General features: G+C 34.1%; 2 pseudogenes; both read left to right on the top strand.

Annotated features, from left to right (window-relative positions):
- The first annotated feature begins 945 nt into the window (after positions 1-945).
- LOC110259453 (olfactory receptor 4C11-like) lies at positions 946-1,930 on the top strand (annotated as a pseudogene).
- A 13,993-nt stretch (positions 1,931-15,923) lies between these two features.
- LOC110256968 (olfactory receptor 4C16-like) lies at positions 15,924-16,843 on the top strand (annotated as a pseudogene).
- Positions 16,844-17,043: the final 200 nt, after the last annotated feature.

The raw sequence follows: 17,043 nt of genomic DNA, 5'->3' as shown, positions 1-17,043 counted from the left end.
GGTACATAAAATAATGCCTATATTTATTATATGTGGATAAATAATAATTTCTTTTATTTCTACCTTCTCTTACCAAAGTCAGGCTATGGGACACTGAAGAATATAATCCAAAGGATTCTCTATTAAAAAGTTTCAACTATAACTTGGAGCTCCTGAGTTCATTTTCTAAATTTCCTGGTGCTTAACATGAATGAAATTTGAAAGAATATTCATATTTATGGCAAATGTTATTACTCTATTTACCCTTCATTTTAGTCTTAGCATCTCCTGTGTCAATATGTTGAAAGACTCAGAAAATAATGAATAAGGGGAAGAATTTAACTTTAGACAACATGTTATAAATTTAAAAGTGTAAAGTTTAATGATATAAACTGAATTTATAACTGTACAACTAAATACATTTGTGAAGTAAAGCAAAAAGAAATAAACTCAAAGGCAAAAGATTAAATCTCATTATTGATTGGACAATTTGAGTGGATTTTCACTGCTAAAACTGTTTATTTCACCTCTCTCTCCCCCCCTTCTCCCTCTCCCCATCTCTCCTGTACTCCCCCCCCCCAATGTTTATAACATTTACTAGGATGTATTTATAACTGTATTACTAAGTTTAAGTAATGTAAAAACATATTAGGATGAGTCAGGCATAAGTTTTCTCTATTTATGCAACACTCTACCCTAATAAATTAGTGTTTATTATATTTTAGGAACTATTTACTTTTCAGTTATGTATATATTTCATTTGTTCATAGATTGAATAAAAATATGATTTCACTTTTATTCAGAAAACAATAATACAAAAGGTAAATGATTACCAGTTGGAAAGTGGCACTTTCATGATAAGGTATATGTATTTGAACTTTAAGTGTGGTATTCATGTCATTTTTTTTTTCCTCCCTTTGCAGATTCACTATTTCTAACCTGCCCCTTCTCCATTTGACTGAAACAATGCAGCCAAATAATGGTGTCACTGAGTTTGTATTGTTTGTATTGTTAGGATCCTATGAAACAGAAAATAGTGTTTGTGATCTTCTTCATTTTCTTTATGGGAACTGTCATGGGTAATTTGCTTATTATTGTGACCATCAAATCAAGCCAAAATCTTGGGAGCCCCATGAACTTCTTCCTGTTTTATTTGTCCATTGCTGATACCTGCTTTTCAACTTCCATAGCCCCTAGACTCATTGTGGATTCTCTGAAAAGAAAATCATATCTTACAATGGGTGCATGACTCAAGTCTTTGCTTTACATATATTTGGCTGCATGGAGATCTTTGTCCTGAATCTCATGGCTGTTGATCACTATGTGGCCATCTGCAAGCCACCATCATCTGCAAGCCAACCATCATGAGGCACCAGGTCTGCATCATCCTGATTGTTCTTGCATGGATGGGGTCCTTTATACATTCTATGGCTCATATTATCTTGGACTTGAGACTGCCTTTCTGTGGCCCCAATCTGATTGATCACTATTGCTGTGATTTGCAGCCCTTATTGAAACTTGCCTGCATGGACACTTACATGATCAACCTGCTCTTGGTGTCTAACAGTGGAGCTATTTGCTCCAGCAGTTTTGTAATTCTGATGATCTCATACTTCATTATCCTGCGTTCTCTGAGAAACCACAGTGCAGAAGGGAGGAAAAGTGCCATCTCCACCTGCACTTCCCATATCATCATAGTCATCTTATTCTTCAGACCATGTATATTCATATACACACGCCCCCAACCACTTTCCCCATGGAGAAGGTGATGGCAGTATTTTATACTATTGGAACACCCTTCCTCAATCCACTCATCTACACACTGAGGAATGCAAAAGTGAAAAATGCTATGAGAAAATTATGTCATGTCAGAATTATCTCTGAAAGCAAATATGAATTAAGAGCTTTGTTTGATTACTTATTGAGTCACCGTTTGACTTCCTCTAAATAGATAGATACATACATAGATAGATAGACAGACAGACAGATGGACGGATAGAGATATATAAGATAGATATTTATTCCCCCACAACATCTATGAAAATGTAACAGATTTTCTTACTTTTCTCTGTTCTTCTGCCCTCAGATTCATAGTTTCCCTAGCATGTTCAGCCTGACCCATTCTTTTCCTGAGAATTTAATTCTGGCTTTGCTGATTGTGAAATACACCGACAAAACAGTCTAGACTCTGATTATATAAAAAATAACTTTTATACAATCAAAACTATTTAATCACATGATCATCCATAAATAAAGTATAGCTAGTACTCTGTAATCTGTAATTCCTGCTATACTACCTTTCTAAGCAGGTAAACTGTTTTCTCTTGAGCACTTCTGGAGCAAGGAAACTAACTCTGTGAATCAATCACTTCATTTCATTATATAACTATTTTATTTTAAAACAGTTCCACACTATTGAATCAATTTTTTATATAATAATATTTTAAAATAGTTTCATTATTGTTGTCTTTGGCTATTAAGATAACAGACATTGTGTGTGTGCGTGCGTGTGTGTGTGTGTGTGTGTGTGTTACAAAGGACTTGAGATATTTAGTTCTATGTGTGATTGGTTTATAGGAGCTACAATGATAGAGTTCAGTAACTCTAGGAAGTAAAATAATTTATGTTGTCAAGACTTAAACAAACAAAAAATACAGGATAAATGCCACCTATTTTCTGAGATTGAAGTACACAGAGGTAGAACATGGTTTGAAGAAAAAAATGTAGAAAATCCACTATGTAGCAGGAAGTTATTTTCTTCCTCTGTACTTTCCCAACGCAGAGGTCATCTAGATTCATATGTTGTAATTGCCAATAGAATTTGGTGTCCAGAGTGGGCAGATCATATTAACACTTGAACCTTGGATTTGATGTCAATGGTTATCTCATGAACTTTTACCTTTATAAAAAATGAAGATACCATTTCATTTTTAATATTGTTATCTTATTTATAAAACCTTACCAAAACCATCATTACCTCCTATCAAAAATTATTTTAGAATAAATTCATTATTAAAATAACATGAAGGAGTTCCTGTCGTGGCTCAGAGGAAATGAATCTGACTAGCATCCATGAGCACACAGGTTCAATCTCTGACCTTGCTCAGTGGGTTAAGGATCCGGCATTGCCATGAGCTGTGGTGTAGGTTGCAGATGCATATTGGATCCTGTGTTGCTGTGGCTGTGGTGTAGGCTGGCAGATACAGCTCCAACTCGACCCCTAACCTGGGAACTTCCATATGCCACAGGTGTGGTCCTAAAAAAATAAATAAGTGAAATAAAATAACATGAGATTTCAGTGTTCTCACATTTCTTTGATTTCTTGGATATTTCAAAGCTAAGTTTCTGTACTGGTGTCCCAAAGTTGGCATGTGATGCATGAGGAGGTCCATCAAAGTTAACAAAGAATGGAAATGTCATAAGCTATTATAAACTTACCTAATAGATTCCTCTATAACTCCAGCATGATAAGCACTTACACACACACACACACACACACACACACAACATTCACTATAGGCTTTCATGCTGATTTTCATTTCAGATGAATAATTAAAAGTAGGAAGTAGATGAGAAAATAAATAACCTAAAAGATAAAATTTTAAAAAAAGATTGAAAATAGAAGTAAAAGAAGATACACAGGACAAAATAATGGAAGTTTTGTGTGATTCAAGAATACTTTTAGTCAAATTAAACCTGGGGACATGAGTCCACTTATATGAGATATACACAATAGACCCAGAAAGAGAAAACAGAATGGTTGTTGTCAGGTTTTACGTGGAAGGAAAAATGGAGAATTGTCTTCAATGGATATTTAATATCAATTACACAAGATTAGTAAATTCTAAAAATATGTTTTAAAACACTGTAGTTGACCACAGTGCATTGTGTACTTCAAAGTTTGTCAAGAGGGTAGGTCTTACTAAAATAAAAATACTATAAAATAAAATAAAAATACTATAAATTTATCACTAAAATAAAATGCTAAAATAAAAATAAAATGTGTTCTCACTGAAATAAAAACACTATAAAGATTAAAACATACTAAAATATTAAAAATAAAATATATAGATGACAAGATATGAAAGAGCTGAAAATTAAAACATCAAGATACAACTATGAACCTATTAAAAAGCCAAATTACAAATACAACATCAAATACGGGTGACAATGTGATGAAACAGGTACTCATCCAACTGGTGAGAATGCAAAATGGTACATTCATGTTGGAAGAAACTATGGAGGTTTTTACAAAACTAAGCATATTTGTAACATACAATGCAGCAATCGCAGAACATAGCCTTTACCCAAATGAGTTAAAAAGTCATGTCCACACGAAAACATTGCACACGATTGCTTACAGCCGCTCTAATTCATAACTGTGAAACCCGGGAATCATTCAAGGTGCTCTGCTGTAAGTGAATGTGGAGATAAACTGTACTATAACCACAATGGAATATTAATGAGTGTTACAAATAAACTTATCAAGCCATTAAAAAGACATGGAAGAAACCTCAATGCACATTACTTTGTAAAGAAACCAATGTGAAAGGCTACATATCATATGATTCCACCTATAGGACATTCTGGAAAAGGCAAGAACAGTGGAGACAGTATAAAGATTTGTGGTTAACAGGAGTTGTGGAGGAGATAGATGAAAAGCCAGAGCACAATGGATTCTTAAGACAGTGAAATTATTGTGCATGATACTAGAATTTGGATACGCATCATTACATATAGGTCAAAATTCATAGAATTACAACTCCAAAAGTAAACCTTCATTTTACCTGTGGTCTTTAGATGATAATAGTGCATCAGCCAAATTAATTGATTGTAACACATATTCCACTTTGGTACAAGATGTTGACACAAAACCCATAATATTCTATAACATAAAGAGTAAAACCAATTGTAAACCACAAACTTTAATAAAAATGGATTAATACTGATTCCTCATTTGTAACAAATGTATTACCTAATTGTTAAGTTGTCAGTAAACAGTATATTGGTGAAGGGGACATAGAACTTAGATGGGAACTCTAAGCTCTATGTATATTTTTCTTTGGTAATTTTTCTGTAAGCTTGCAATTATTCTTTTAAAATAGTCTATCAAAAAAAGTTATATTATCAAGAGAAATCTCAATTTCTCATTACCATGTTCAAAAATATTTTATTTGGATTTTTATACAAATTTACTATAAGTACCTCTTTTATTAACACATATTAATATCTTCAAATATTCTGTAGCTTATCCTAGTATAAATACACATAAATACACACTTAATAAATATGCAATATTTCCTTGTGCAGTTTTTTAAATCAAGCATTATTATGTTGCAAACATTAATTTGAATGTTACATTATGAAAATTCTACATGAAAGACTTCAATACTTTTATATATGTGTATCTAAAAAGTTCTTATATCTTTTTCTCTTCTTTCTTTACTTTCTCTCTCTCTCCCCCCTGTCTTTTGCAGTGCCTGAGGCATGGGGAAGTTCCCTAAGCCACTGCTCACTGCATCATTAAGCCATTGCATCACTGGGGAACTCCCACTTTCTTTCTTTTTTAATATACCAATTTCATGGATCATTTAATGTTAATAATCATAGAGAGAACATAATTTTTGTAAGTAAGTTTGCTCTCTAATAAAAGCAAAATAAGTTTGGATTTTACGATCGATGTATCTTATATAGATGTACCTTAGGTTCTAAAAGGAAGTAAATGCAAAACATACATTTTCAAAGTTTTGGGTAGGATTTCCAGTCCTAAAAAAGGCTGAGAGAGTTCATGTCAAAGATTAGGGGGCATACCTATGTCATGCAGATTCCAAGGCAGAGATAAAATATGAGCCACAACCCTAATAAAGCCAAATCCTTAACCACTAGATCACCAGGGAACTCTGGCAATGGCAGTTATTTATAGAAGTAACAATTCTAAAATTCACATGTACCCACAAATTTCTCCACCTGGACAAATTACTATTGAGAAATAAAAATAAATCTGGAAGAATTAGACTTCCTAATCTCAAAATATATTAAAAAGCTACAGTAATTAAAATGGGATGATACTGCCATAAAAGACAAACATATAGACCAAAGGCACAGAATAGCGACCCCAAAAACCCAAGTATATACTCTCAACATTTCCTTGAAGCAAACTAAGAATATACAGTGGAGAAAGGAGAGTCTCTGAACAAATAAGTTGAGAAACTGGATAAACAAATCATATGAAAGAAAGTGTACCCTTATGGGACATCATATGCACAATCAATTTAAAATGAATTAAAAATTTTAATGGAGGAATTCCTTGATAAAAACAGAAATGAAAAACCTAACAACAATAAGCTTATCAATGATTTCTGGAAATGACACAAAAAAAGCACAAGCAAAATAATCAAAGTTAGACAAGTGAGACAACATCACTAAGCACAGCAAAGGAAAGATTATACATGGTGAACAACCAGCATATGATGGGAGAAACTATTTGTAAATCACATACACAATACAATATTAAGACAGAAAATATAATATACAAGAAAGTCCTACAATTTAATAGAAAAGAATTAACAACCCAATTAATAAATGAAAAGAGGAGTTGAACGGACATTTCTCCAAATGACACAAAGACTGTCACCTGGTATACGTGATCAACATCACTAATTCTCAGGGAAATGTAATCAAAACCACAATGAGATATCATCTCCCATTGAGTAGGATATATTTATTAAAATAACAAAGATAGCAAGTGTTGTCACATATATGGAAAAACTGGAAAACCTGTATGCTGCTCATGGTGATGTAAAATAATGCAACCCCTAGGAAAAACAGTATGGTTGATCCTCAAAAAATTGAAAATAGAATTGCTGTATGATTCAAATTTTCACTTCTGGATCTATATATCTAAATGTATTGATATCGGGAATGAAAAGAGATAATTACACTCTCCTCCTTATTGTAACATTGTTCCCAATAGCCAAGATATGAAAACAAACTGTTTATTAAAAGATGAAATGATAAAGAAAAGATGGTATATACATACAATGGAATAGTATAGTCTTTTAAAAAGGAAATGCTGCCATATGCAAAACTTGGATGAACCTGGTCAACATTATGCCAAATGACATAAGCCAGATAGATAGCGATAAATACTGTATGATTCTACTTATAAGAGGTATACACAAGAGTCAAACTCATACAAACAGCATGATGGCAGTTGCCAGAACTAGGGAAAATTTTTAATTATAGAAGATGAATAAGTTTCAGAGCAAGTGTACAACATGTGCTTATGGTTAATATTATTCTGTTGTGTAATTTCAAGTTTGTAAAGAGGGTGTTTCTCAAGTATTTTTATCACAATAAAAACTTTATAGAATAAATATTTAAACGAATTATCTTCTCTTAAAAAATAATGTCTTCAGATATAAAAAGGAATATGTAGAGATGAAAAATAAGATAGATAAAGATAACCAACATCAAATGCTATTAAAGAATTGCAACTAAAACAAGATGCACCTATGCCCCTATAAAAAAGATGACACTAGGTACCAATATATAAAAAGCCACATCCAAAACACTACAACACTAACTATCAAGCATACAGAGCAACTGAAACTCTCATGCATTGCCTATCAGAATACAAAATGGAATAGCCACACAGAAATACGCTTATTATATACCCAACAGTCTCACAACACAGTATTTATGCAAATGAATTGAAACCTTATGTTTCATGAAAACCTGTACATAGATATTTACAAAAACATTAATTCATAATTACTAAGACTTGGAATCAATCAACATGTTCTTCAATATGTGCAAGGGTAAATGAACTGTGCTTTATCCACGATGAAATATTACTGAGCACTAAAAAAATTTAAAAAGCACTATTTAGCCATGAAAAGACACAAAGGTATTTTAAATGCATACTACTGAAATGAAAGAGGACAATCTGAAAAGGCAACATACTGCAGGATTCCAACTATGTAAGATTCTGAGAAGAAAAAAAAAGGAATAAAATAAAGAGATCAGTGCTTGTCAGGAGTTGGAGAGAGAGGTGTTAACGGAAAATAATAAGAGTCAGTTATTTCACCAATAAAATTGGTTGATTCTGGAACAGGGAAGAATTGCAGTTAGAAACATGTAACTCCCATGAACCACATGCAAACCTAGTAAAGCAAAGCGGAAACTCTTATAGTGAAGGGGCAGTTAGGAGGCGCTGTGTTTATAACAAACAAGTTAACTGGAGGACACTGGGAGCTTGACTCCAGTGGCTTTTGTCACCTGATTTAAGTCTCTTGTTGACTGAGGTGTTGCAAGGCAAGAACACATTCTTCCTCCTGCTGATGGCAGTGAAGTATCATATCCCACCAGAGATATAAGCCACATCTCTTTCTGTTGGGATCTGCATTGATGGTATGTGCATGAGAGCTCCCCCTTCTGGCTTCCTAACCCCATTTTAGTGGAGCTTTCCTTCATTAAGTTTAATAAGAGGGATGAATAAGCAGAACACAGAGGACTTTAAGGCACTGAAATTATTGCGTATGATATTACAATGGTGGTTACCTGTCATTATACAAAGATCTAAGCCTATGGGGTGTGCTATATTAGGAGTGAACCCTGGATGTAACCCATGGACTTTGGCTGATTATGTGGCATCAATGGCATATCAATTTCCTTGACTGTTAACCACAAGTACTGCTTTAGTTCAGGATGTTGATGCAGAGAGAGGTTTTGTGTGTGAGGAGCAGGGAGGCAAAAGGTTCATGGGTACTCTGCATTTTCCACAAAATTTGCTGTGAACCTAAAACTCTGCTAAGAATAAAAATCTATACAAATTCCCATCGTGCCTCAACGGAAACAAATCTGACTAGTACCCATGAGAACGCAGGTTTGATCCCTGGCCTTGCTCAGTAGGTTAAGGATCCAGCATTGCGGTGAGATGTGGTGTAGGTCACAAATGCAGCTCGGATCCCATGTTGCAGTGGCTGTGGTGTAGGCCAGTGGCTACAGCTCCAATTTGACCCCTAGTCTTGGAACCTTCATAAGCTGTGGGTGCAGCACTGAAAAAACAACTAAATCTATAAATATGCTGTGTTTACACCCATAATTGAAAAAAGTATTAAGATGCACTCCATTAAAATCAATTATCTCTGCTCTGCAAGAGACACTGTTAAGAAAATGAAAATACTAGCCACAGACTGAAAGCAACTACACCAAAACACATATCTGACAAAGGACCCATAACCAAAATATACAAAGAACAGTTAAGAGCAACAATAAGAAAACAAGCAATCCAATTTTTTAAAAACTGGGCAGATGATTTGTCTAGACATATCACCAAAGAAATATTGATGAAAAATAAGAGTATGGAAAGATTAACAACATCATATTTTATTAGGTTATTGCAAATATAACAATGATGAGATAACATATGCTTTTTTTAGGTTCCACATATAAGTGATATAATACAGTATTTATCTTTCTCTATATGACATATTTCACTTAGCACAACACTCTCCAAGTCCATCCATGTTGTTGCAAATGGCAAAATTTCATTTTTATGGCTGAATAGTATTCTTGTGTGTGTGTGTGCACGTGTGTGTGTGTGTGTGTGTGTGTGTGTGTATGTGAATACATGCATTATTTATCCATTCATCTGTTAATGGATACTTAGATTGTTTTCATGTCTTGGCAATTGTAAATAATGCTGCTATGAATATTGGGGGTGCAGGTATAAATGGCGCTTTAGTTTTCTTCAGTTATATACTCAGGAATGGACTTAGTGAATCATATGCTAATTCTATTTTAGCATTTGAAGAATTGCCATGCTATTTCTCATAGTGGCTGAACCAATTTATATTTATACTAAGAGCAAAAAAGGCTTCCCTTTTCTCCATATACTTGCCAACACTTGTTATTTTTGCTCTTTTTGATGAAAGCCATTCTGATAGGTATAAGATGATATCTCATTGCAGTTCTGATTTGAATTTCTCTATGACTAATGATGTCGAGTATCTTTGCATGTGCCTATGGCCATCTGTATGTCTCTGGGGGAAAAAAAGTCTATTCAGAGCTTCTGCCTATTTTTTAACCTGGTTGTTTTTTAATATTGAGTTGTATGAGCTGTTTATATATTTTAGACATTAACCCTTATCAGTCATATTATTTACAAGTGCTTTCTCCCAATCATTTGGTTAATTTTTTGTTTTGTTGATGATTTCCTTTGCTGTGAAAAAGCCTTAAACAGGCCACATTTGTTTATTTTTGCTTTTATTTCTATTGCCTTGGAGAAAGATTAAAAATACTTCTGAAATTTATGCCAAACAGTGTTCTATGTCCTCTTTCAGATATGGATTCAGGTCTTACATTTAATCCATTTTGAGCTTCTTTGTATATATAGTGTTAGAGAATGTCCTACTTTCATTATTTTACAGGTATCTATCCAGTTTTTCCAGCACCACTTACTGAAGGATTCTATTTCTTCTATTGTATATTCTTGCTCCCCTTGCCATAGATTAATTGACAATAAGTATGTGGGTTTATTTCTCGGTTCTCTATTCTGTTCCACTGGTTCATCTGTCTGTTTTAATGTCAGTACCATACAGTTTTGAAGAATGATACTTCTAACTTTGTTATTTTTTCTTAATGTTGTTTCATCAACTCAGAAACTTCATGGTTGCATGCAAATTTTAGGATTATTTGTTCTAGTTCTTTGAAAACTGTCATAGGTATTTTGATAGTGATTGCATTCAATCTATATATTGCTTTGGATAGTGTGGATTTTTTTTTTGTCTTTTGTCATTTTAGGGCCACACTCGTGGCATGTGGAAGTTCCCAGGCCAAGGGTCTAAATGGAGCTGTAGCCACCAGCCTGGATCTGAGCCACATCTGTGACCTACACCACAGCTCATGGCAATGCCAGATCCTTAACCCACTAAGTGAGGCCAGGGATTGAACCAGCAACCTCATGGTTCCTAGTCAGATTTGTTAAACACTGAGCCACAACAGGAACTCTGGATAGTATGGATATTGTAACAATACTAATTATTCCAATTTAAGTCCATTACTATTACTGTATTATTTCCAATTTCTACCTTTAAGTCTGTTAATACCTACTTGATATATTTAGGTGCTCCTAAATTGGGTGCATACATAGTAATGATTATAATATCTTCTTTATCATTATATAATTCCCTCTTTTGTCTTTTTTTATAGAATGTTTTAAATTTTATATTGTCTGATATGAGTATTGCTGCCTCTGATCAAAACTATTATTTTCAGTAATTATTCTCAAGTATAATTGTACAGCTTTAACTTGAAATTCATAATTTTTTAAAAATTACTGAAAATGTGAAAGTGTTCACCTGTATATCCTATGGCTATTGGGATTTCAACATTACTGTAAATTCTAGACACCACAACCTGAGATAGCATTACTAATCTATTAGAAACATTTTTTCATTATTATCATCACTTTCTGGTACTCTCTTGGTTTTCATTTTCTTTCTTTTTTTTTTTTTTTGTCTTCTTGCCTTTATAGGGCTGCACCTGTGGAATATGGAGGTTCCCAGGCTAGAGGTCCAATAAGACTGTAGCCACCGGCTTATACCACAGCCACAGCAATGCCAGATCTGAGCCACTTCTGCTACCTACACCACACAGCTCAGGGCAACGCCAGATCCTTAACCCACTGAGTGAGGCCAGGGATCAAACCCACGTCCTCATGGATGTTAGTCCGGTTCACTAACTGCTGAGCCATGATGGGAACTCCAAATTTTTTTTTGTTTTTTTGGTTTTCAATTTAGAATAGTATAAGGAAAATGTGTGGAATGAGAACAAACCATGGAATAAAACAGTTTTAGTACAGTTCTCAGTACTAAAATTATTAAATGTATAACCTAGACAAGCAGCTTAACTTCTGTCAGTTCCAGTTTCTTTTTCTAAAAAATTACATTTTAATACCAATTTAATGGAATTATTATATGAATTAAAAGCTGAGTTATGAAAAGTGACAAACACAGAGCCTAGAGTTATAAAAGCTAATCAATAAATACTTGGTAAACATGATTATTTCAATAAATTGTTTCCTTTAAGATGTGTCTTTTACTAATATGAATTAAAAATAAATGGAAATTAATTTGACAAATATGAGATGCATATTCAGTTTGTACAAATAGTTCCATATACATATTAATCATCAGATCACTTGCAGTATGTCTGTAGCTCCAGGTGAGGAATGCCTGGAGCCCATAGAATAGAACCTCTGGTTTCAAGCACAATAGTGTTTTCCCTGGATTTGTACAGAAAAAAAAAAATCAAAAGAGCTAGCAAAGTTTGTTTCCTAATGCAGAAGTGTGTAATTTAGGGCACTAGGTGGGAGCATGGTAGTGTTTGTTAGCCCACTTTCTCTTCTACCAGGGACATAATTTCTTTTTCCTGCCCGCCACCACTCTCTTTTTTTTTTTTTCTTTTTCCCTGATACCTGTTTTTCAGACTGAGAGAAATGATAACTAGGAATCCTTGTTTGTATCAAACTCCTGACTATGAGGCAGATTAACTTGCTATGTTACAGGCTAACTGGACAAACTAAAAGTTGAGTTTATTACATCTAGGATGAATCTGAATGAACAGAAACTGTGGGGAATAAACTCTGTAGGGTGTTAATAACTTACACCATTAAATATTAAAATATCCCCCTGGAATGCAGAGATGAATTTTTTCCAGCGTTCTATAATAAAGCTGGTAACAAAAAAGGATAGGCAGACTTGAGGCTAATTCTGAGAGTCTTCTAACTCTCAGTAAGTGATAAATTATTTTCATGTTTGCATTTGTTTTCTTCGTTATTTTTTAGCTATGTAAATTTGGCACATATTTGTTTATCTACCATACATGATATATAGAAGAGATCTATAAGTTCATAATACTAATGTGGCTTGTACTCAGCAAATGCTAGAACAATAAGGTAAATATTACTTTTTATGGGGTTGTAGGAAATGTTCAATTTAAAAGTTCTTGCTGAGCATCTACACTTCACAAGGCATTGGGTTGGAAGTGCGGAAAATAATATCTGAAGTACATAAAGTTTTCTGATATTCTCACTCCAGGAAGGCATCTAAACTAAACATGCACATTCTTGTTATAAACTACAAGATGTAAGAGTATTAAAAAAATTAAAGCCTTTAAAGGGCAGGAGAGTGAATTTCCTTTCTCACAGGTAATCACAGAAGGCCATCTAGAGAATATTTCTTAGCAGTTTGCTTCTGAAGTTCCCAGAAAATTAAACAGCTAGAAACAGAAAGGCATTCCAGGAAGAGTATGGATACTCTACACCTATTTGTTCTGAGTCCTTAGTTACTACATTACTTACATTTTAGAGTTCCCACCTGATCCATCTACTTAATCTCTATATGCTCACACTGCATCATGAATAGACCCTGATTATACAAAGACTTTAGAGAACAGCAGCCTTTTCTAGGTCGTATAGTGTTGTAGATTACAGAATAGGTTTAATATCCCCTTTTACAAGACACTAGGAGAATCACTGAAATGTACTTGAGAACATAAAAAGCTTTTTTTCAAAAAAACTACTAAATATATGACTAAAGCAGTTTGGATTTCATGGAATTTGAATGCACAGAAATGTGCTTTATGGCTGCAGATTCAAGTGGCAATACTAATGTCATTTTGAAACTAAATATTAAGATGTGTATACATTATTATTAATAATCATATGTATATATAATTCTTAATTTATCTTAAATATGCAAGTTTAAATGTTAAAAAAAAGAAATAATCTTGTCTTAGAAAATGATAGGAAAATGCATTTGATAACATACAAGCTAAAAACTATATATTTAAGAGAATGGCCAACATCAGGGAATACGAAGTGACACAAACTTTCACATTATCTTGCTATCAATGCCTACATATTTTAAGTGTCAATACTTTATGATTCAATTCTCTATTAAATCAATAAAGGAAAGAAAGAACTTCTTGTAATGATTAAAATATCAAGACTCAGTTCCCTTATAGTTTAAGATTATGCACAAATCCAAAGAGCTTTTTGTAACACTTGTAAAGCCAAACTAAATAACTTTATTAGATCTTTTCTCAAGAGGGTTTTTTTTTTTCAGGAATAAGAGATATTTCATCTCTGTTGAAGAGAAGAAATTCTCCCTGGAAGAGAAAAATATATTTAGGGGAAATCTTGTGCCTAGTTAGCCTATCCTAATCTGTGCCTTGACTGCTCACAACTTTTGAGACAATGTATTGAAGGCTGGATGAGACTGAGGAGAAGCAGACTGGAATAAATTAAGTTTTGCAGATTATGTTTAAATATGTTACATTTACTTGCATATAGTGCCACTGCCAGAATCATCTTCACAAGAAAGAGCTAAAGAACAAAATTTGTTCTTGGAAATGACCCCACAATAACACTTCTTTCTAAATGGGAAATAAAACAAATCTTCACTGAAAGATTTCAGTCTTCACTGAAAGAATCTTCATTTCAAGTTGAATAATTAATTGCCAGGATGAAAACAAATTGAACAAAGATATCAGTTATTATCTATTCTGACTCTTTTGGAAAACTACATTTCCCTCTCTCTTCTGCTCTTCTACTCTGTTCTAGGAACGTGGGGTTTTCAGATAACAGACTCATACAGATTCCCTGGGAATATAAATATGATTGGATCCTATAACAAATACCAGGTGACATCCTCCCCCAAAAGAAAAACATCCAGATTTAAGATGCTTAAGTAAAAGCTTGAATTTTTAAAAATATGAACTATTGGCTAAAATATAATCTCCCTTTCTTTCTTTCTTTCTTTCTTTTTTTTTTTTTTTTTGTGTGTGTCTTTTTTTTAGGGCTGCACCCACGGCATATGGTGGGGTTCTCAAGCTAGTGGTTGAAACAGAGCTGTAGCTGCCGGCCTATGCCACAGCCACAGCAACGCAGGATCCAGGCTGCTTCTGGGAACTACACCACAGCTTACGACAGCATCGGATCATTAACCCACTGAGTGAGGCCAGGGATGGAACATGTATCCTCAGGGATACTAGTCAGATTCATTTCCGCTGAGGCATGACAGGAACTCCTAACCTCCCTTTCATTTAGAAATGTAACGTCAGGAAATCTGAGTGTTCTAAAATGTGCTTTCCAATTGGAGAATGAAAAAAAATAGTAATGGATATTTCTGAGATATTATCAAATACCAAAGGATATTCCTCCTGTTCATCATATATGTCAAGGATTAAATATAAACATGTGTGAAGGTGCAATAGGTTGTTTGAAGGCAACATGTCTTTCCTCTTTTCAAGGTGGAGTAGCTGGGAGAGAGTTTGTACTGAAGATATAAAGCATATCTATATTTATAAATAACAAACTATTTAATACATATATATAACAAATATAAAAAGTATAAATGAACGTATAAATAAGATATTCTTGAAGGTGCTAATATTGGTGTATGACATTATATCACAAACCAAGAAGGGCAGTAAAATATATACTAAATGATGAGAGATGCACAATGCAAAACATGTCCCATTCAGCACTTACTGAATATGGCCAAAAGATAACAAAGGAAATAACAAAATGGGGCCATATGCAGTAACTATGTAGGCACAGAATTAATCACAATCATGTCAAATCTAACAAGGGATTGTGTATAAATAGTTTTATAGGAAAGTTTAATATTCACAAGCTTATATGAGACTCATAATGACCCTATGAAATGCTCATTACAAATTGAGGAACAAAGTGTTATTATTAAGAATATACATTATTAGGAAGCCACATCTAGAATATACCTAATAAATAAGCAAATAATAAATAAGCAAAATTTACTTAAAATATTTCCTAATATCATATATCACAACATACAGTAATTTATTTTTTTGCAGATAATCCATTTCACTCATCCTTTCTCCTCATTTATGAAATCATGCAGCTGAACAGCAATGTGACTGAGTTCATTCTACCTGGGTTGGCAGAGGATCCTCTTAGGAAGAAAATCATGTTTGTCACTTTCTTGATTTTCTGTTTGGGGACATTACTGGGGAACCTGCTCATTATTACTACCATCAAGACCAGCTGGGAGTCGAATGCATTTCTTCCTTTTCCACTTATCCTTATTTGATACCATCCTCTCTACTTCTACAGCCCATAGAATGATTGTGGATGCCCTCATGAAGAAGACCACTATCTTTCAGTGAGAGCATGATCCAAGCCTTTTCATCCAATGTATTTGGCTACCTGGAGATCTTCATCTTTATCCTCATGGCTGTTGACTGCTATGTGGCCATCTGTAAGCCCCTGTGCTACACGACCATCATAAGCCACCAAGTCTGTGGTGTGCTGATGCCTGTGGGCTGGGTCAGATCCTTTGTGCGTTATTCACCTCAGGATTTTCTAGCCTTGAATTTACCTTTCTGTGGTCCCAATGTGATCAATCACTGTTTTTGTTTCCTGGAGTCTTTGCTGAATTTGCCTGTACAGACACCTACGTGACCATCCTACCCTTAGTGTCCAACAGTGGGGCCATCTCTACAGTGAGTTTTGTCATGCTGATGTTCTCCTATGTCATCATCTTGTATTCTTTGAGAGACCACAGTGCAGAAGGGAGGAAAAAAGCCCTCTCCACCTGTATATCCCACATCATGGTGGTCATCTTGTTCTTTGGTCCTTGCATATTTATATACACATGCCCTGCAACTACTTCTCCATGGATAAGATGATAGCTGTGCTTTATACAATTGGAACACCTTTGATCAACCCTCTGATTTATACACTGAGGATGCAGAAGTGAAAAATGCCATGAGGATGCTATGGAGCAAGAAGCTGATCTCAGATGTCAAAAGATGAGTGAAGTTTCAAAGTTTTCTTCATAGTTTAGATTGACCTCAAAATCCATAGAGAATAACATTTCATAATGTGGTGTTAATATAATCCTTTCATAGGAATTGGTATTAGTTTCCTTCAGGAAAATAAACACTGTAAACACATAGCCTGATTAGTGTCCATTCAATTTTATGTAGAGAATTAGACAGCACCAGGTATCAACA

This window comes from Sus scrofa, chromosome 1 (assembly GCF_054392235.1).
Source record: "Sus scrofa isolate SSC_HxYL_T2T_F1_AM1 chromosome 1, Sscrofa_HxYL_maternal_Yorkshire_Landrace_v2.0, whole genome shotgun sequence".
Taxonomy (NCBI): Eukaryota; Metazoa; Chordata; class Mammalia; order Artiodactyla; family Suidae; genus Sus; species Sus scrofa.
Note: the sequence above shows the minus strand (reverse complement) of the source record. Positions and strands in the feature narration are given on the sequence as shown.